Source organism: Mesoplodon mirus, assembly GCF_964341445.2.
Source record: "Mesoplodon mirus genome assembly, chromosome: 1".
NCBI lineage: Eukaryota > Metazoa > Chordata > Mammalia > Artiodactyla > Ziphiidae > Mesoplodon > Mesoplodon mirus.
Genome location: NC_138976.1, coordinates 218,293,690 through 218,315,938, shown reverse-complemented (window position 1 = coordinate 218,315,938; position 22,249 = coordinate 218,293,690). Strand labels below are relative to the sequence as shown.

The window sequence follows — 22,249 nt, the reverse complement described above, 5'->3', positions numbered from 1 at the left end:
GTCCCTCCTGTTGCCCTTTTGGAATCACACCCACCTCCCTCCTGGCCCTTCCCTCCACTGCCCACCAGACCAGGGGATTGATTCAGTGTGGACGGTAGGGAAGAGGGCTGAAGAGGGGTCCCAGGAGTTGGTGTGCCAAGTTTGGGGCTCGCTAGGTTAGCTGTGGCTATGGGAATGTCCTAGAGACCAATGGATTTACAAGCCCACGGATGAGGAGAGAAGTCTGAGCTGGAGGCTGAGACTGGGAGTCCCCACCTATCAGGGCTGGAGCTGCCCGTTTGTAGGACGGGAGCAGAGTGGGAGGAGGGCACTGAGGAAGGACCCCGAGGAGGATCGCCATCCTGCCCGGCCAAACCTTGCTCTTGCTCAGGAAGCCCTGGGAATCTCCTTAGAGGGCTCCCCCAGCCCGCATGACCCCCTCACTTTGCCCCCAGTGTGAGCCTCAGAGCCAGGCATGGAATGTCCTTCTGCATGACATGCACCCTTAGCTGTGTCGGGTTCAGGCCCCTGATCGCAGGGCTTGCTAACCCTGGCCCTGCCAGGTGAGGAAGGACCTTAGAAGTCACTGAATCCAAAGCCTTTAATTTACAAAGGAGAAAACGGATTCTCAGAGGAGAGAGAGGCTCGATCTGCTGGAAGAAAGGGGGCTGTTTGTAGTCACCTCCGGAAAATGCTTTGCCCGTAGAGGAGAAACCCAGGAGAGGTAGATGAACGTATCTGAACTCTTTCAGTCATCAGTTTTTATTGAGCGTCTACTACGTGCCAGGCAGTGCTGGGCTCTCTGGATACGGAGATGGGTTAGGCACGAACCCTATTGCTGGTGGATAAGAACACCGAAGGGTTAAATTCCGGGAGCTCGGCGGTGGGGCGGTATGCGGGGGGGAGGCGTGTAGAGGAATCTCCCAGAGGAAAAGCCCTCTCCCTAGCTTCTCAGGCTCCGGAAACCTGGGCGAGAAAAGCCTGGGAAGGGCTGCGCCGCTGGCACGCAGCCTCCCCCGCACAGCCCCTCTGGCCAGGGGAGCTGCCGCTCTCGAATTACAACAAAAGGGGCAGGAGGCCGGGCCTGCTGCGGTGGCCGCCTTCAGGGAAGGGGGTGGGTCCGGGGAGGGGTTTGCGTTCCGACGCTGGTTAAAAGTGCCGGGAAAAGCGTTGGGGAGCGACACCAGCCCGCGGCTTCCTAAACGTGGAGTTCGGTTTCTCCAACGGCCGGAGAAGTCGGCTCGCCCCCTCTGCTCGGGAAAGGGGCTCCGCGGCGACGGGCGCAGAGAGGAGCCGTCGTGGAGAGCCTGACCCCAGCCGAACGAGTGCGCACCCCTGCTGACAAGTAAGAGCGCTGCCTGCGCCTCCTCCTCCCCACGGCGGCTCGCGGGAAAGCGGGGGTCCCGGTGGGGTCTCCAGGCTCCGCTCTCCGCGGGCCGCCTCTCAGCAGTGCTTGGGGTTCCCGGGAGCTGAGATGCGGGCACACAGAGCGAAGGCTCCTTGCTCGGAGACGCGAGGACGTGCAGGCTAACGGGTCCCGCTCCCGACTCGGGCGGACCCACCCAGCCCCACCTCGCCTGAATCCGGAGAGCCCGCGCAGCAGGGGCGCCCCCGGGAGCTGGGCGCTCGGTTCGTGGCTCGCCAAGGGCGCCTGCGACCAGACAGGACCGAGTCAGACGAGACCCGATGCGTGCTAGGTGCCTAGGAGGGTGCACCGTGGAGCCACGGACACCGGGGGCTGCGCTGGTGCCAGGAGTTCTGGCTTTTGAGGATGCGGAGCGCGCGGGGGACGGGGGCGCACTGGGGTGTCTCCGGAGCTGTGGCTTTGGGGATGTGGAGCGCACGGGGCTGGGGGGTGGGGTGGGGGGGGAGTGAGGGCTAGTGAACGAAGGAGCGCCCTGAGTCCTGTGGGCGGAGAGGCGCGGTCCGCACCTCAGGTATTCACTCCTGGCTGGTCAGGGTACCAGGAAACCTCTCCCGCCGATTATCAAGGGGAGGCCCTGGAGTAGAAAAGAGCCAGCACAAGCTAACCCATGGATGGGCCACGCAGGGTCGCCCCGGGGCTAATCCTGGTCTTAACGCTGATACTCCTCCTGTCCTCAGTGCCCACAACTTTTACGCAGGCGCTTTGAACACCGCGCTTCCGCCGCCCCGCCCCGCAACCCGCCGCCCAGCCAACCCCCAATCTGTTGCCCTCTGGAGTAGCTGCCTGCCTACAGGTGTCGCTGTAAATCAGCACCGGAATAGAAATGATTGGAAGAAACAGGCGAGATTCCTACTTCGTCATCCCTCACCCGGCCCCGGGAAAGACCACCAAAAATCAGCGAGGGTGGGGCGAGGGGATGCGGCGAAACACCACTGGGGAGGGGACTGAACTTCTCCTGGCTAGGAAACCTCGAGTCCTGATGAGAGGAGGGAGAGGAATGAAAGTCAGAAACATGCCCCAAATTAATTTCGTCCCCTGAAATCTTGGAACTGCGGAGATCTTCACATCAGTCCAAGGGATTCTTTTTGCGGAAAGGGAAGAGTGCTGAAGCTCAAGGCTTCTAGGTTAGTCGGGGTGGAGACTCGAATCCGTATCCCCTCCTCCAGGCCCCGCTCCTACCCCACCGCTAGCCTGTCTGTCCCTGACCCCCAAAAAGCCGTTCGTCACCCTTGGTGGAATTATTTCGTTATTTATGGTGTATTGTGTACTTAATGGTCAGGGATGGGGCTTAGGACAAAGTCGAAGTGCTCATTTCCCTGGTCAGTTCCCAGATGAATGCCTGACTCCCTGGACTCTCCCTTAGCTAAATTATTCATCTCCTGCCCCCACTCCCTTTGTCCTGTTCCCCTTCCTGGTCCCTAGTATCTGTTCCTGGAGTGACCATCAAACCCATGTGTGTGCCTCTCCGTGACTTTGTGCTAAAAAGTGATTTGGTCTAAGGCCACTTAGCCATTAAGTGGCAAAGTTGAATAAGAAACTTAAGCCTGAAGACAAAGCATCCACTTGACGTTACAGGTTGGCTGACATTTTGGTGCATGGCAGACAGGAGAGGCTACGAAGATGTTTTCATCTATCTCCTTTACGGCTGGGCTCCTTGCCTGGCCTCTCCTGGCCTTTTCCCAAATTCTTGTCCTCTGACCCCTGGCTGACCAGTGTACAAGGGCCTTGTGAACGAGGCAGATTTTCTGTGCTTCTGGTGGTGACCATTAGTGAAGCTTTCTAGTGTCCTAGAAAATTCTACACTGTTTATTTAAACATCATTTTTTTATTCAGAAAAATTTCAAATATAAACAATAGTAGGGAGAAGGCCCCCATATACTTCTCGCTCAGCTTCAACAGTTATTGACATTTTGCCACACTTGCTTCATCTACCCCTTTCTTATTTCTTTTTCAGGGAAGTATTTTAAAGCAAATCCGAGACATAAAATCATTTCATTCTTACATATTTCAGTGTGACCTCTAAAAATATTAAATAACCATTATGCCGTTAATATACTTAAGAAAATTAACAATAATTCTTTGGTATCATCTAATACCTAGTCCATATTCAAATTTTTTCCCCCAGTTTTCCCCCAAATGTCTTTTTACAGTTGACCGGAGTTCTGTTGATTTGTATAATTTATGTTTATTGTATGTTATTCTTTTCAAACCACTTTTCTGCCCACTGTGTTATTTGATTCTTACAACTTCCCACTAAAGAGCGAGGTGGGTTTTGTTGAATTCATTTTACAGTTGAGTAAACTGGCCAACAGATAAGCTGTCCAGATGGCACAGTTGGTGACTGGCCTAGCCAGGACTTGACCCAGCATCCTTATTCCTGGGCAGTGGTGGTCCTGTTTCTCAGTGGTGCTCATGGAATATAAGTTGTGCTCTGACGCATTCATCCTGGCTCTGGCTTCATCCTGGGCTTACCACTTCCTATACACCTGCTATCAGAAATCCCAGTGTAAATACTGAGTAATTGGCCATTTGGTGCTGGAGGTAAATCAGCTGCAAAGTCAGGAAGCCTGGGCTTGTTTCCCAGCTTCCTGTAAAACTGTAGGAAAGCCATTCACCTCTCGAGAACTCAGGATGGCCCTCTCTGAAGTAGGAGCCACCATCCTTCTCCATTCTCCGGTTCCTAGTTCTGAAAGTAGGGTGAGCGAAATGACTGGAGTTGGAATTCCTGGAAGAGACAAAGGGCCCAGAAAGAAATCTCACTGAGAACAATTACCCCTCACTGATCATTGCCCAAGTATTCTGGCAGCTGGCATCTTTAGTTGGAGGCAGCTGAATTCTATGGCAGAGGAGAGGCTCCCCTCTGAGGTTCTTCATTTATGGACAACTTTGTTTATTCTGCCGTTGTCTCATGAGGATACAGGACACCAGAACTTTTTACTTTTAGCATTTTTACTACTTGTGTTTATTTGCTTTGGAAAGGGGTGATAGCGAAGTCATTTTTACATCTTATTAATGAGACTCATGAATTGGAATTCTCCTTTCTTGGCTGGCTGTGTGGGAAAAAGGAGTCTCTTATTTCTTGATGCCTAGATTTTCTGCTCTCATGTTCATTGCCCTGAAATAGACAGCGAATGAACAGACCTTCCACAAAACAGCCAGTTAGGGAGAGAGAAACTGGTTGCTCCAAACCCATTATTCAACCCTAGGAACTCCAAAGGGACAAAGCATTACCCTTTAACCACACCATCCTCTGGCATCCATGAATTCTCTTCCCCCTCAGCTAACAGGCTGTCTCCATGGGGGTAGAATTTCTAGGTGATTTCATGTCAGCAGCTGCTGTGGCTTTCTTCCTTTTACAGTTTTGGGAGCTTTAGGAGGTATACTTTCCCTCTCCTGGGGTTGCCTGGGTTCAGAAGGACAGGTTGTAATGACTATTGTTCATTTCCCTCTGGAGAAGGGCATTATGGTCAGTCTGCATGTCAGTGTCACACAGTCCCACCTGTACTCCAGACCCGGGGGCCATGAGACCTCAGATGAAGTAGCCGCAGCCTGTCCTGCTCCAGATGCATAGAACCAGCAGGACTGGCGATCGTGGGCCAGCAAAAGGAAAGCCAACTTGATGCCCAGAGAGACAGATCTGCAGCAATGCACTACTTACCTTCTAAGTCTCTGCCCTGTCCAGGTTGTAGCGAGTCTTCAGACCTTCTCATCCTCGTCATTCGAGCTGTCCTCCTGCAGGAGGTGTGTGTGACCCACCAGGAGCACAGCCCAGCCAGGTGTGCTGGCCCATCTTCCCCCGCCACCAGCATCAGAGATGTCTTTAGGCACCAGACCAGCCTTTCAGAATAGGCACTTGCTCGAGGGTGATAAAGCATGGTGGTGACAGTTCGGATAAGATGTCCATCTAGAGTTTTAAAAACTCTTTTGCACTTCCCTTGGCAGAAAGAGTATACCCAGATAAGTGTGTGTGGTACATACGGGTGTAGAGTGAGAACCAAGTCAGCAGATGATGAGGATGTGATTAGGATCACAGTTAATAAGTTCTCCTTGTCCAAGGCTTTTTGATCCCTTCACCTGAAACACCTGTAGTATTATAATATTGTATGCGAAGGATGATACATTTTCTTTTTAGTTTTTTCATGTCGGAACTTGATAGACAAGCAGACACAGCTGCACCCAGGGCTGTCCCATGGCAATGGCTCCCATATGTCTTTTTTGATGCGTCGCCAACATGATGCTAAGAGCATCTTCTGAAAAAATAATGCCACTTTTCTATACAGCATATGCCTTATGAGAAGATAACTTTTGTCGACGACTTGAGAACAGCTCTGATTTGCTCCGTTTCTTTGTTCTTCTTGAACTTGGGTCCATGAACAGCCCCCACCCCCAGCCTTGTCCCTGGGGCACCACGGATGTCCTGAGATAAACATAGCACAGCTTTCCAGAGTGCCTGCATGACTCATGACCTAGTAAGGAGGATATTTTTCTAAACATAAATGTAAAACTCTTCTAAAACAAACACAAATATAAATTTGAGTAAAGTACCTTTTTAAAGTACCCGTCTCCCCAGAATAACAGACGTTAAGTAAAATGGCACCAAGCCTAAGTATACAACACTGGATGAACTTTCATTTCGTTTTATTGTGGTAAAATATACATAACATAACACTCACCGTTTTAACCATTTTTAAGTGCACAGGTCAGTGGTGTTACATAATTCGCATTGTTGTGCAACCATCACCACCGTCTGTTCCAGAATTTTTTCGTCTTCCAAAAATGAAACTTTGCACCCATTAAACACTGACCCTCCATTCTCCCACCACCTTGGCAAGCCCCATTCTACTTTCTGTCCCTATGATTTTGATAACTCTAAATACCTCATATAAATGGAATCATACACTGTTTGTCTTTTTGTGACTTGCTTATTTCACTTAACATATCGTCTTCAACTTTGTCTGTGTTGTAGCATGTGTCCGAATTTCCTTCCTTTTTAAGGCTGAATGATATCCCATTGTGTGTATTGTGTGTATATACCACATTTTGTTTATTTGTTCATCTGTCCACTTGGGTTGCTTCCACTTTTGGCTATTGGAAATACGCTGCTATGAATGTAGATGTACGAATACCTGTTCTGGATGAACTTTTACAAGATGAACATACCCTTGTAACAAGCACCTAGATCAAGAATAGGACATTACCCAGAGGGCACGGAATTAAATGCAAAGCAGGAGATTCCAAATACATTTCATGCCTGCATGTGGCTGCTTCCACTACACCTCAGGGTCTTGGGAGTGGATGTTCATTTTGTCTACCATGAGATGGTTTAGAAGAGATTTTTGAAAAACACAATTTATAACCTGAGAGGCAGCAAGATTAGTTGTGAGATTTAAGCAACCTCTTCCCTTAAAATGTCTAGGGAAGATAATACAACATATTTGGGATTTGCAGTTGCAGCTATATTAGGACATCACCACTAAGTATTATTCTTCCAGGCTCTCCCTGGGCCGAAGAGGTTTGCATCCACCTGGAGAACTCCTGCTCTTTTGTCAGCTTCTGCTGGATCATGAGTTTCTTTCTTTTTTTCTTTTTTTTTCTTTTGGCCTTGCCACACTGCTTGTGGGATCTCACTTTCCCGACTAGGGATTGAACCCGGGCCACGGCAGTGAAAGCCTGGAATCCTAACCACTAAGCCACCAGGGAACTCCCTGGATCACAAGTTTCAAGCCATGAGTGAAAAATTCTGTGGCCACGTCCTGCCTTCCTGCCTTTCTTTCCTTCCTTCCTCCTTCCCTTCCCACCTGGTGCTCTCTCTTAACTAAAATGATTTATCAGTGACTTTCTAGTTGCCAGACACTCTGCCAGTCTCTGTAAGAGACAAAAATGAGTAAGATATGATATTTGACATGTGCATTTAGATATAAATCATCAGTCAAGAATGATATTCGGATGCCTGGCAACCAACTCCATGGTGCCTACCTGGTGCCAACAGCAGCCTCGGAGCATAGCCAAAGAATGTGGTGTGGAGTTTGGGCTTCTTGCAACACACAAAGCAGGGAAGACAGCCCATCAGGTGATCTGGAATTGCTCCAGCATGCCCATAACCAAATTGTAAGAATAATTTTAAAAAACTTGCAAGCTGCCTTGAGTTCAGATGCTCTGTCTGAGAGCACTCAACTAAACGTGAGGTTTAGGGACCATTTTAATGATTTAAGAAGAAAAAACTAAAATTCAGACGTCCATGAAACCCCGTGAGTTCTCTTATCCTTTTCACTGTTAATTTTCTTAAATTGATATTCCCCAGGTGTTTTTTCTTCAGGAGGCTCTCAAAGCCACGCCCACCTCCCCACCCCACTATCAACCCCCTATGTCATCTGTTATCCCAACGTCATGATGTTTCAATGTCATGGTACCCCAGCATCTTCTTTGCCTGGAGAGTTGCTAGTTTCCTAACTGGACTCTTTTCCCTTGGTCTTAACCCGTGGGAAGCCATCCTTTATCCAATAGGCACAGTGAGCTTTCTAGAGCAGAGGTTGGTAAACTTTTTCTCTAAGAGCCAGATAGCCAACATTTCAGACTTGATGGGTCCATACGATCTTTGTCGCAACTTGGCTGTTTTAGTGGGAAAGCAGCCATAGACAACAAGAAATGAGCATGGCTGTGTTCCAATAAAAGTTTATTTCTAAAAACTTCACAGATTTGGCCCAAGGGCTGTCGTTCACCGACTCCTGCTTTCAGTCACAAGTCTGCCCCCCTTGCCCTCCCACTTACCTATCGTTGCTCCTCATCCCCAAAAGGAAAACTCAACATTTGTTGGTATGATATTCAAGTTGCCTCATGGCCCTCTGCTTGCTTCTCCAAGCTCACCTCTTGCACCTCTCCTCACCCCACCCCCTCTGCCAGCCCTTCCACTTTTCTTCTTGCCAACTCTGAACCCCATACAAGTCTCAGAACATCCTGTGTTATTTCAGACCTGCCTGGAATGATCTCCCTTCCCCACCAACGACCTGTCAAACTCCTACTTCCCTTCGAAACCTGCCCAGGTGTCAACTCTCTAAAGCTTTTCCTGTTCCTCATCTCTAATTGTAATCACTGCCTTCCCAGTTCTATTTCTGTACCTATTTCTGTACTCTTTTTGGTTCTCTAAATATACTGTGAACTCCTAGAGGGCAGAACCCATGTCAGATTCATCTTTGAATTCCAGTGCCTAATACAATGCTTGCCATGTAACAAATGCTTAGTAAGTAGATACTACTAAACTGAAGTGTCAGTTAAATAGATTCTTTTTTTAATAGCTTAATTGAGATATAATTCACATACTATATAGTTCACCCATTTAAAGTGTTCAGCTCAATGGATGTTGGTATATTCACAGATATATGCAACCATCACAAAGAGAAACCTGTATACTTTAGCCATTGCCTCTTCTCCGCTCCCCCTACTCCCACCGCTAAACAGCCACTCATCTACTTTCTGTCTCTACATTGCCAATTCTGGATATTTTATATAAAGGAGTTATATGATATATGGTCTTTTTGGTCTCGCTTCTTTAATTCATATGATGTTTTGAAGTTTCACCCATGTAGTGGCATGTATCCACACTGCATTCCTTTTTATGACCCCATAATATTCCATTGTGAGGATACACCACGTTTTGTTTATCTGTTCACTGTTGATGGACATCTGGGTTGTTTCTACCTTTTGGTGATAATGAACAGCACTGTTATGAATACTTGTGTACAAATTTCTGGTTGAACATTTGGTTTCAATCCTTTTGGGTATATAAGTAGGAGTGGAATTGCTGGATCATATGGTAATACTTTGTTTAACATTTTGAGGAACTGCCAAACTGTTTTCCACAGTGGCTGCACCATTTTATATTTCATCCAGCACTGTATGAGGCTGCCAATTTCTCTACATCTTCACCAACACCTACTTTTCCCCACTTCAAAAAAAAAATTATAGCCATCCTAGTGTGTGTGAAGAGGTATCTCATTGTGGTTTTAATTTGCATTTCCCTAATGACTAATGATTTTAAGCATGTTTTCATGTGCTTGTCAGTTATTTGTATGTCTTCTTTGGGGAAATGTCTATTCAAGTCCTATGCCCATTTTTAAATTGGACTGCTTGTCTTTTGTTATTGAATTTTAAGAGTTTTTATATATCCTGGATACTAGACCTTTGTCAGATACACGATTTACAAATACTTTGTCCCATCTGTGTGTTGTCTTTTCACTTTCTTGATATTTTTTTTTTCTCGGTTCACATCACATTTACTCAACATTTATTCTGTGCTGGGCTCAGGGGATCCAGAGACGTATATGCCCTCCAAGGGATTCACAGTCTTAGGAGAGAGACAGATATGCAAACAGTACAAAAAATAATTGATCACTACACCCTTTTTGCTACCCCTACTGCTCTAGTTCATGAAGCATGTTGATAGTGTCCTTTGATGCACAAAAGTTTGTAATTTTTATGAATATAGGTATTTTTCAGTTTGTTGCCTGTGATTTTGGTGTCGTATCTTAGAAGCCATTGCCAAACCCAACTTCATAAATATTTACCCCTGTGTTTTATTCTAAGAGTTTTAAAATTTTAGCTTTTATATTTAGGTCTTTGGTCCATTTTGAATTAATTTTTGTAAATGGTGGGAGGTAAGGGTCCAACTTCTTTCTTTTACATGCGGCTATCCGGTTACTCCAGCATTATATTTTGAAAAGACTATTCTTTCCCCATTGAATGGTCTTGGTACCCTTGTCCAAATCAATTGATCGTAGATATATGAGTTTATTATTGGACTCTCAGTTCTTTTCCATTGATCTATATGCCTGTATCTTTGTGCCAGTACCACCCTGTCTTGATTACCATTGCTTTGTAGTACCTTTTGAAATCGGGAAGTGTGAGTCCTCCCACTTTGTTCTCCTTTCTCAGAATTGTCTTGGCTATTCTGGGTCCCTTACAATTCCGTATGAATTTTAGAATCAGCTTGTCAATTTCCATGGAAAAGTCTGGGATTCTGATAAGGATTGTGATGAATCTGTAGATCAATTTGTATTCTCATCTTAACAATATTAAGTCTTCCAATCCATGAACATGGAATTTGAAAAATTTATTTAAATCCTCTTTAATTTCTTTCAACAATGTTTTATCATTCACTGAGTATAAATTTTGTCATGTCTTTTGTTAAGTTTATTCCTAAGTATTTTATTCTTTTTGATGCTATTGTGAATAGCATTATTTTCTTAATTTAATTTTTGGATTGTTCTTTGAAGGTGTGTCCACACAGTTAATCTTTGTATGTTGATCTGGCATCCTATAACCTTGCTGAATTCTTTTATCAGTTCTAATAGTCTTTTAATATATTCCTTAGGATTTTTTATATATACATATGAGTAGATGCTTAAACACAGAGTTGAAGCTAGTGGATGTCATGATAAAGAAAGTGGAGGCACCCTGTAATTGCCAGTGGAAACCATGCCGTGTTTGGAGATGCAATAAAATATTAGAATCATTCTAGAAGGAGGTCCAGAAGAGGCTTGTGATCAGCACCAGTGACATGGGTCAGCTCCAAACATAGCTGAGAAAGTCTGCCTCCTCAGTAAAAGCAAGAACTTGAAGCTCTCTGTGTATATGCCACTACTCTGTGGATGTCAGTATCTTTTAAAAAAAATTTATTTATTTTATTTAGTTTTACTTTTGGCTGTGTTGGGTCTTTGTTGCTGCACGTGGGCTTTCTCTAGTTGCAGCGAGCAGGGGCTACTCTTCATTGCGGTGCATGGGCTTCTCATTGTGGTGGCTTCTCTTGTTGTGGAGCACGGGCTCTAGAGTGCAGGCTTCAGTAGTTGTGGCACGTGGGCTCAGCAGTTGTGGCTTGCAGGCTCTAGAGCGCAGGCTCAGTAGTTGTGGCGCACGGGCTTAGTTGCTCCGTGGCATGTGGGATCTTCCCTGACCAGGGCTCGAACCCATGTCCCCTGCATTGGCAGGTGGATTCTTAACCACTGCGCCACCAGGGAAGCCCCTGGATGTCAGTATCTTGACACAGTACCAGCTGGCATTGTGAGCTGAGCCTGGCCAGTTTTGGTGAGGTGGCAGTTGTTACCTGCTGCTATTACTCACTGGGCTTCTGGAAGGGTTTCCAGAGCTTCTATGGACAGCTGAATCCCAGATCATAGGCTCTTAACAAACTTTAGAACAGCACTCCTGCCCCCTCCCCTGGGTCACCAGACATTTCTAGACAAGCCAAAGATGTGGCCATGGCCTCTGTACCAGCTGCTCCTTCCTTCACTGAGCCCTGGGGTCTATTTCTCATTGAAGGGGCTCAGGCCTGAAGAACTGGCTGTTGGTTCAGGTTGCATTGCTTGGATGGGAGCTTGGCCTGGAAGCTTCTGGAGATACAGAAGGTGTCTAAAGCCATGGTTGAGTCCTGCTGTGACTAGTTCTCCCTGAGGCATGAAGGAAACTAAATAGGGAGGGCTTGGGGAGGATGTCACTTAAGAACTGAGCTCCTTGGCCGTTTTGAGGATCCATCTCTTAGAACAGCTAGTTTGGGGAATTCCCTGGTGGCCCAGTGGTTAGGATTCTGTGCTTCCACTCTGCAGGTTCAATCCCTGGTTTGGGAACTAAGATCCCACAAGCCACACTGCATAGCCAAAAATTTAAAGAAAAGCTGGTTTGTACATTCCCTCCTTCCCAGGACTCCCCCCACTTCCCCCCCTCGTATGCTTCTCTTATCCCCAACTGTCTGAGCCCCTCTCTACCTCAGTGTCTGTGCCTGGACCAGCCCTCAACACCCCATCTCCAGAGATTTGCATGCAGTGACCCCATCCCCAACTACAGTTCCTCCCCTGGAAACAAGACAATGAAATGATTGGATTACTTGACAAATTTGCACACCATTCTGGCCCTGACTTCTGTTCTCCTCCCCTGCCTGCCTTTTATGAATTTTAATATCACCTTCAAATTGGCACAGAAATTTGGACCAATTTGGCTACTGACTGTTAACTCTGAGAAACAGTGTGTCTGAGACTGTGTATGTGTTGGGGGTCAGGGAGGGGTGGGAGGATGGTTAAAACCTGTTACCCAAGTGCCGTGTTAAGAGTGGTCGATGGGTGGGAATTCCCTGGTGGGCCAGTGGTTAGGACTCCAAGCTTCCATTGCAGGGGGCCTAAGGTTTGATCCCTGGTCCGGGAAGATCCCACATACTGCGGAACAATGAAGCCCGTACGCCACAACTACTGAGCCTGCGCTCTGGAGCCCACAAGTCACATTCAATCTGAGAGTCTCCAGTGGCACATTTTAAAGTGTTTGAAATTGTACTTTCATCCTCCCCAGGAAACAGCCTGGTCAGAATGAGATTCCACCCAGAGGCGGCGATGGACTGTGGGGAACCCCAATGGGTCACAAAAAATTATACCTGACAAAGGTCTCTTTCTGGAGGCTGAAAAAAATTCAGTTTTGTATGCCTACCTCTGGCCATTTCACCATGCCCTGAACATTCCCACTCTGTGGCCAGAAATAGACAGGACCCAGGTGGAATCTTTGGCCAGGGGCCAAATGGACCAGCCCTGGCCAAGCGTGGTGTCAGAGTCTGCATTCTTGTCTGAGGTGGTTCAGAAAGGCCCCCTTGTCTCCACCCACTTCCCTCATTCTCTGAGCACCAAACCCATCCACCCAAGACAGCCTTCCTCCAGAAAGGAATGTGCTCCGTGTGCGGCCAGAAGCAGCATCCGACCACAGCTGGGATAGCCTCTCCCGTGTGCTCTGGGCCGTGAATGAGGACCATTCATCACTCCTGCTGGTCGAGCAGGAATCCCCTGGCAGGCAGCAGGGGGAGGGTCTGATGGAGGAGAGAGCCCCCATCCCTCCCCTGACCCCATAGCTGAATGCTGACATCTGGCAGAGACATCAAGGGGACCATTCTGTCTGGGTGAAAGAATCCAGCCGAGTTCTACACTCCACTGTTCTATGACACTAAGCAAGTGGCTTTTGCATCCAGGGCCACTGCTCCTGGCTGGGGAGCCGCATGGTTGCTGATGTGATGTTTCTCATTTGGGTCAGCAGGCCAGTTACTGGGGGCTCCAGAGCACAAGATTTGGAGCAAGTGCTGGGCAGAAGGAATCATTTCCCTACCTACCAGGACCCTCAGAAAGGGTGAGGCCAGTCACGCAAAGCTGGAGCCTGAGGGAGACCCGTTTTAGGAGGTTCTGTGCCCCAGACAGTCATGTTGGTGGGTGGATGGGAGGAGTTAAGGAGATCAGCTTTGGGTCAGAGCAGTGCTTTTTGCTAAAAGCGCTAAATGCACGAATAGTGTAGAATTTTTACAATGTGTTTTCCCCCCCTTATGCATGCCTTTGTTATTGACTAGGAAATAGTTGGTCATATTGGGCATTTTTTGACACTCAGGTGTCAGTGGTAAGAGGCCGAGGTCTGTCGTATTCTTTAAGAATGCATTGGAGTAGTCCAAAGCCACTGGCTTTTCAGAAAATATTGTTGCACCGGCAAGTTCTACAACACAGAATGCCTTTTCTCAGGTAGACGATGAAGTCATTCAAATGGGATTCCTTTGGGGGGAAGAGAAACATTTGAGTAGCCCCAAGGAAATCTTGAGACTCAGAGATTTTTTTGGAGTAGGTCTTTGATATTCTTTCCCAAGCAGAATAATTCAGCTGTCAAAAGAGCAGCTTAAGAAAAGGGCCCTGGGGACTTTCCTGGTGGCACAATGGTTAGGAATCCGCCTGCCAATGTAGGGGACATGGGTTCGAGCCTTGATCCGGGAAGATCCCACATGCCGCGGAGCAACTAAGCCTGTGTGCCACAACTACTGAGCCTGTGCTCTACAGCCCGTGAGCCACAACTACTGAGCCCGTATGCCAAAGCCCGCGTGCCTAGAGCCCGTGCTCCGCAACAAGAGAAGCCACCGCAATGGGAAGCCCACGCACCGCAACGAAGAGTAGCCCCCGCTCGCCGCAACTAGAGAAAGCCCGTGCACAGCAACGAAGACCCAACGCAGCCAAAAATAAATAAGTAAATTTATTAAAAAAGAAAAGAAGGCAAAATATTAAAAAAAATAAAAAAGAAAAGGGCCCTGGAAATTCTAGTTATAGATTTTCTCCTTTTCCTTTTGGAGCCCTGTTGGGTCAAAATTAAGTAAAGTATTTTCAAATATTCATCCATTATCAGTACAATGCCATGCCTGGAATCATAGAAATCAGTTTTCTACAGACTTATGGTCACCAAGGGGGAGAGGGGATGGGGGAAGGATGGAGTGGGGGTTTGGGGTTAATAGATGCAAACTATTACATATAGAGTGGATAAACAACAAGGTCCTACAGTATAGCACAGGGAACTATATTTAATATCTTGGGATATATGGCAAATAATATAAAAAAGAATGTGTATGTGTGTATAACTGAGTCACTTTGCTATACAGCAGAAATTAACACAACATTGTAAGTCAACTATATTTCAATAAAATATAAAAATCAGTGTTTCTAGAATATACTGGAAAGTTCCAGGGGTGACATATATTTTGGAGTTAAAGATGTCCTCCAACAAATGAGGTTTATCAGACAATTGAAGGAGCCCTGTTCATGATGAACTGAGAAACTCGAGCAAGATACGGGCTTAGAACTCTTTCTCTCCCTCTGACCACACCCTCAGCCCCAACTCCCAGCAAGACCAAGAAAATTGACATCAGCCCTGCTTAAAAGTTTTATCTGCAGGCATCGCAGACTCCCTGGAGCCCACCCTCCCCTGGAACTTGGCACAATTTAGCACCTCCATAGTTTACACAGCACATGTGAACACACTTTTTGATTTAGGTAACTAAACTTTTCTCCAATATTGTATATTCTTTGGAGCAAATGTCTATCTCTAGTTTTCAAGTAAGTTCTTGCAAGAGCTAGATCCAGGAAGAACTGCCTAAGCTCATCCTCAGGAGTTCCCAGTTCCCCAAATAACACTTGGGGAAATCTGAAGTACAAAATTAAATGCAACCACTTACATTATACAGCTTAGCATCCACCAGAACTGTAGTCGGCACTTGAACAGTCTGACTCAAATCTACCAGGCAGCACCTGTTGGAACCCAAATATTTTACGTGATTTGGGGGGGGACCACCTACTATGGTTCAGGAACTTAAGAAACATGATCTTTGATTTTTGAAAGAGTCCTGAAATGAAGGTGTTTCTTGTTTTTTCCTTTAAAAAGTTGCTTTTAAGTACGTATCGTTTCCATTTTGTAGATGAAATACTGAGACTTGGAAAATCTAAGTGTGCCTGAGGTCACAGAGCTAAGAGGTGATAGAAGAGGGATCTGAACCTAGTTCTGTGTGACTCTAAACCACTGGGCCACGCTGCTTAGTGGCAATGGGAGGTGATGGCACGTGCAGCCCATTCTTTGTGGAGGATGAATGTGCAAGCTGCCCGAAGGGGACGCTGAATGTAGGGGGTCCTCAAGGCCCTTGGGGAAGGTGAGCTGATTCTGGCAGATGGTTTTCAGGAATGCCTGGGATTTAAGTCCTGGGGATGTGAAGGAATTCTTTCCCCATGTCTCTCAGACACCCCCTGGGTGCCACAGGGCTTCTTGTCAGCAAAGCTTACACTAGTATCAACTGTGTGAACTTGTATCCTTAAATGGATTGAATTGAATTTAAGAATGTCCTCAACTGCTTAGCCAAGAGCCCAGTGAGAAAATATCGGGAGAGATAACTTACCACTTTCTGATAAGCCATGGTCACAGCTGATTCCTTCTAGCACTCTTATTCTTTTTTTTTTTTCATTGAAATAATTTATTTTTTGTAAAACATTCTTGCTTATTATCAGAAATTAAAACAATGCAGTAAGTTCAGATAAAGAATTAAATATTGCTGAAACATCATCAAAATATCTAAATATCTTCTAAATATCTTCTCTCTGTGCATAGACTATTTCACCTGAATATGGTCCTGTAACCTACTTTCTTATTCTGAAACATATTGGAATTATTTCCTTGTACCTAAATGTAGATCTACTTCGTCATTTTTAAAAGGCAGCACAGTGTCTTATTGTATGTATGTATCACAATTTACTGATCCATTTGCCTTGATGAGCATTTTGCTATTATGCATTTCTTTATGCATAAATATATTCACACTCATGACATTATCTCTGTAAGGTAAAATCTTTCTTTTTTTTTTTTACAAGTTTATTGGAGTATAATTGCTTCACAATGGTGTATTAGTTTCTGCTTTATAACAGAGTGAATCAGTTATACATATACATCTGTTCCCATATCCCTTCCCTCCTGCGTCTCCCTTCCTCCCACCCTCCCTATCCCACCCCTCCAGGCGGTTACAAAGCACCGATCTGATCTCCCTGTGCTATGCGGCTGCTTCCCACTAGCTATCTACCTTAAGCTTGGTAGTGTATATATGTCCATGCCTCTCTCTCGCTTTGTCACAGCTTACCCTTCCCCCTCCCTATATCCTCAAGTCCATTCTCACGTAGGTCTGTGTCTTTATTCCTGTTTTACCCCTAGGTTCTTCATGACATTTTTTCCCCTTAAATTCCATATATATGTGTTAGCAAACGGTATTTGTCTTTCTCTTTCTGACTTACTTCACTCTGTATGACAGACTCTAGGTCTATCCACCTCATTACAAATAGCTCGATTTTGTTTCTTTTTATGGCTGAGTAATATTCCATTGTATATATGTGCCACATCTTCTTTATCCATTCATCTGTCGATGGACACTTAGGTTGTTTCCATCTCTGGGCTATTGTAAATAGAGCTGCAATGAACATTTTGGTACATGACTCTTTTTGAATTATGGTTTTCTCAGGGTATATGCCCAGTAGAGGGATTGCTGGGTCCTATGGTAATTCTATTTGTAGTTTATTAAGGAACCTCCATAGTGTTCTCCATAGTGGTTGTACCAATCCACATTCCCACCAGCAGTGCAAGAGTGTTCCCTTTTCTCCACACCCTCTCCAGCATTTATTGTTTCTAGATTTTTTGATGATGGCCATTCTGACTGGTGTAGCACTCTTTTTTTTTTTTTTTTTTTTTTCTTTTTGTGGTATGCGGGCCTCTCACTGTTGTGGCCTCTCCCGTTGCGGAGCACAGGCTCCGGATGCGCAGGCCCAGCGGCCATGGCTCACGGGCCCAGCCGCTCCGCGGCATATGGGATCCTCCCAGACCAGGGCACGAACCCGTATCCCCTGCATCGGCAGGCGGACTCTCAACCACTGCGCCACCAGGGAGGCCCTGGTGTAGCACTCTTATTCTTGTTAGTCAAATACTGAGGTCCTTGGGCATCTTGCCTTGACCCCTGTAATCATGACCCACTCCTCAGCTAAACCACGTGAAGAATTAAGTCCATCTGCCACAGTTCTTCCTGGACTTCACTAACATGCAGTTTTAACAGAAGCCTCTGCAAGATCGGTCATCCTCTTGTGGAACTTTGCATGCCTGCAGAGGGTTGGTGAAACCTGGGCTTCGTTTGGTATGTGTGAACCAGCTACAGAAATGTTCTGCTGACCCAGTGGCTTGTGTTCAGGGTAGAGGATGTTCCTAGAGTTTCTGTGATGGATGGTGATGTAACCTCACTGGCGTAGACTCTTGGGCTGTTGATGACCTTGGAGGTGTTCATAGGTGAAAGCTGAAAATAGATCTCCCCATCATCTAAAAACTCTCCCAACTATGGTATCAGTTAGATGTCTCCACCAGAATTTTTGATTTCTTTAGTGAAATCAAAATCTCTGACTGCGAACTGATAGAGCAGGTATGAAGAGGGGAAATGTGACTTCCATCAATCCAAATGTCATCAAATGTCCAGAAGAGTAGAGGGAGAATTTACCATATTTGTTTATGAATAGGCACCAAAAAAGGTAAGAGACATAACACACTTCTGTTTGTTTGTTTGGGCCTTTTTTGTTTTATTAAAATTCAAGCTTTTGGGCCTCCCTGGTGGCGCGGTGGTTGAGAGTCCGCCTGCCGATGCAGGGGATACGGGTTCGTGCCCCGGTCTGGGAGGATCCCATATGCCGCGGAGCGGCTGAGCCCGTGAGCCATGGCCGCTGGGCCTGCGCGTCCGGAGCCTGTGCTCCGCAACGGGAGAGACCACAACAGTGAGAGGCCCGCATACCGCAAAAAGAAAAAAAAAAAAAAAAAAAATTCAAGCTTTTCTTTGCTTTTGTTTTTAATCTTTTCGATCCTAGTACATTTCTTAATGAAACTCAAATCCTTTGACCCAAAGCAGTTTTCTCAAGGAAATTGGTCCTGGGCAACGCTTGATATACCAGAGTGTGCTTGCTCAGCGACAGAGATAAGAACAATTAGTCAGTAAAGGTAGCAGTTCTGGTATCTGGCTGCCTGGGTGCAAACCCCAGCTTGATTACTTTTTAGCTATAGCTTTTCTGTCCCTTGGGTTTCCCTCAGGGAAATACAGATGCTGATAGTACCTCTCTCAGAGGGTTTCCTGGAGCTGTTACCATCCAGTATGGCAGCCACGACCACATGGGGCCACTGAGCACTTGAAATGTGTTAGTCCAAACTGAGACGTGCTGTCAGTGTAAAGTACACCCCGGAGTGCAAAGATTTAGTACAAATGCAAAAGATCTCATTAATAATTTTAAATCAATTATATACTGAAATGAGAACATTTGGGATATATTGGGTTAAACAAAATATATCTTTAGCCTTAGTTTCTCCCATTTCATTTTACTTTTTTAATGTGACTATCAGAAAAGTTTAAATTACATGTGTGGTTTGAATTATGTTTCTATTGGGAAACGCTAGTCTAGACTAGAGGATTAAATGAGTTCATAACTGTAAAGCACTTTTCACACAGTCATTGATGCAGAATGAGTAATCAATAAATATAGGATTTTAAAAAAATCTAACTTTCTCATTAGCAGAATCCCACCTTCATTGCCAGCTCATGTGGTATCCAGGCTGTGGTATAAAAGCAGAGGTCATCCTTTTAGAATGGGGGAGGGGAGGGGAATTGAATACATAAATTAGGTATAGAATAAGAAAGTCTATACGTCCTAGGTGGGGGGAATTATGTGGAAGGGCTCACCACAGTCCTCGCCTCATAAAACTACCAGACCCCCGGGCTTCCCTCGTGGCGCAGTGGTTGAGAGTCCGCCTGCCGATGCAGGGTACGCGGGTTCGTGCCCCGGTCCAGGAAGATCCCACATGCCGCGGAGCGGCTGGGCCCGTGAGCCATGGCCGCTGAGCCTGCACGTCCGGAGCCTGTGCTCTGCAACGGGAGAGGCCACAGCAGTGAGAGGCCCGCGTACCGAAAAAAAAAAAAAATCATATCTAGTGCTGCCTCTCCAATGACACCTACCCTGACCACACTTTAAAAATATAACGTCCCCCCACCAAAAAAAAAAAGGCTTCCCTGGTGGCACAGTGGTTGAGAGTCTGCCTGCCGATGCAGGGGACGCGGGATCGTGCCCCGGTCTGGGAAGATCCCACGTACCGCGGAGCGGTTGGGCCCGTGAGCCATGGCTGCTGAGCCTGTGCGTCCGGAGCCTGTGCTCTGCAGTGGGAGAGGCCACAACAGTGAGAGGCCCGCATACCGCAAAAGAAAAAAAAAAAAAAAAAAATATATATATATATATATATAAAACGTCCCTCCTTCTTACCCCTGGCACTCTCTTATGCCCTTATGCTACACTATTTTTTCATTATTCTGAAGCTTTTATCACTATCTAACATATTATTTTACTTATGCACTTTGTTTCTTGTTTGTTGTCTGATTCTCTTCTTGATTGTAAGTCACAAATACAGTGATCTTTACTGAAAAAAAAATTCATACCTAGGAATTCCCTGCTAAAACTTAAAAGTTCCCTCTTCATAGAAAAGTCACAAATTTACTCCTTCATGTGTTAAATTTCTTAATACAATAAATTATTAAGGAATGGATTTCTCAGCTCGCTTTCCTATGCAATTAGGTCAGAAGGAAAAGGCCGTTTTGATAAGGTGTGACGATTTGAATAGGAATTTATATTGATTCATTCAATTAATATTTGCTGAGTACCTACTGAGACAAGGCTCAGGGGTTCAGAAGTGGCAGGAAGGAAAGAAGAAAACTAATGTGAACGAAGCCATGCTGTGTGCTAGGGATTTCCACGTTATTTAATCATCACATATACACCTGCAAGGAAGGTTATTTCCATGATCAGAAGAGGAAATCCAGGCTCCAAAAGTACCCCCAAATCTGTAGAGCTTGGAAGTGGTAAAGTCAGGATTCAGACCCTTATATTCTGATTCCAAGATACCCAACATCGTCTCTTTGCGGTACGCGGGCCTCTCATTGTTGTCGCCTCACCCGCTGCGCAGCAGAGGCTCCGGACGCACGGGCTCAGCGGCCATGGCTCACGGGCCCAGCTGTTCCGCGGCATGTGGGATCTTCCCGGACCGGGGCACGAACCTGCGTCCCCTGCGTCGGCAGGCGGACTCTCAACCACTGCGCCACCAGGGAAGCCCCACTTCACTTTTAATAGCCCTTTGACCTGTGATCAAGCAGTAGAGCTTATTTTATTTTTTTTTTTTTTTTTTTTTTTCTTTTTGCTGTATGCGGGCCTCTCACTGTTGTGGCCTCTCCCGTTGCGGAGCACAGGCTCCGGATGCGCAGGCCCAGCGGCCATGGCTCACGGGCCCAGCCGCTCCGCGGCATATGGGATCCTCCCAGACCGGGGCACGAACCCGTATCCCCTGCATCGGCAGGCGGACTCTCAACCACTGCGCCACCAGGGAGGCCCAGTAGAGCTTATTTTAAAACCATCCTGAGGGTGGGTCTACTTTGAGCTATCCTACCCTGTAACTGTCCAACTGTTTTTTTTTTTTTTTTTTTTTTTTTTTTGCGGTACGCGGGCTTCTCACTGTTGTGGCCTCTCCCGTTGCGGAGCACAGGCTCCGGACGCGCAGGCTCAGCGGCCATGGCTCACGGGCCCAGCCGCTCCGCGGCATGTGGGATCTTACCGGACTGGGACACGAACCAGTGTCCCCTGCATCGGCAGGCGGACTCCCTACTACTGCGCCACGAGGGAAGCCCTGTCCAACTGGTTTTTAATAAGCGCCCAACATGAGCCAGGCACCGTGCTAGGCCCGGGGCCCAGCCGAGACCCCCATCACCAACAGCACTGGCTCCGCTGAGCGATGTGAGCAGAGAGGGGACGTCCGCTCCCACGGGGCCTGGCCTGCTTCAAGGGGAGGCCGCGGGGCCTCAGGCGCCGGCTCCAGCGCGGCTGCAGCGGGGCCGGGAAGCCTAGGCGGCCGAGTCAGCGCACGGTCCCCGCTCAGGGACCCTGGTCACCCGAAGCGCCCTTCGTGGGCTCACGTGTGCCGCCCACCCCGGGCCGCGTGCGGCCGCCGCCTTAGCTTGAGGACACCACGGCTCCGCGGCCACCGGCGCTGGGAAGGGCGGGGAGCGGGGACGCAGAGCGCGGCGGCCGGATCGCGAAGGGGCTGCCAGCCCGGGGCCACTTGCCTGCTCCCGGGAGGGGCGCCGGTCCCCGTCCCCGCAACTGGGGACGCCCGGTGGGGCTTGGTTCTAAACCGGGTCATCAGGCTGCCAACAGTCTTGTCACGGGACGCGCTGCAGCGGGGGCCACAAGCAGGGGGACCACCCTGGACGGATTCCCCTCCAGGCCACCCTCGCCCCCAGCAGCTAGAGTCTCCTGCCGAGAAAGGGCTGAACTCGAGTTCAAGTGCAGAAAGCAAACTGACGCCTGGGAGGAGCGGGCGAGGCCTCTGGTCTGCAGGGGGTGGCAGCCCACCGCGGGACAGGGGGTCGGCGGTGGGTGGAGCCGCAGGGCATTTTGCTCTCCATCCTCTGCAGCTCTGCTTTGGACG

The 22,249-nt window shown here is 47.3% G+C and overlaps 1 protein-coding gene across 1 annotated transcript in view; it reads left to right on the top strand.

Moving 5' to 3' along the window:
* The first annotated feature begins 1,135 nt into the window (after positions 1-1,135).
* Positions 1,136-22,249, top strand: part of LOXL2 (lysyl oxidase like 2) — a 103,750-nt gene continuing 82,636 nt past the window's right edge. The window contains exon 1 of the mRNA XM_082622073.1: positions 1,136-1,324. The gene's annotated coding sequence lies outside the window, so the exon portion shown is untranslated. The remainder of the gene's footprint in view (positions 1,325-22,249) is intronic.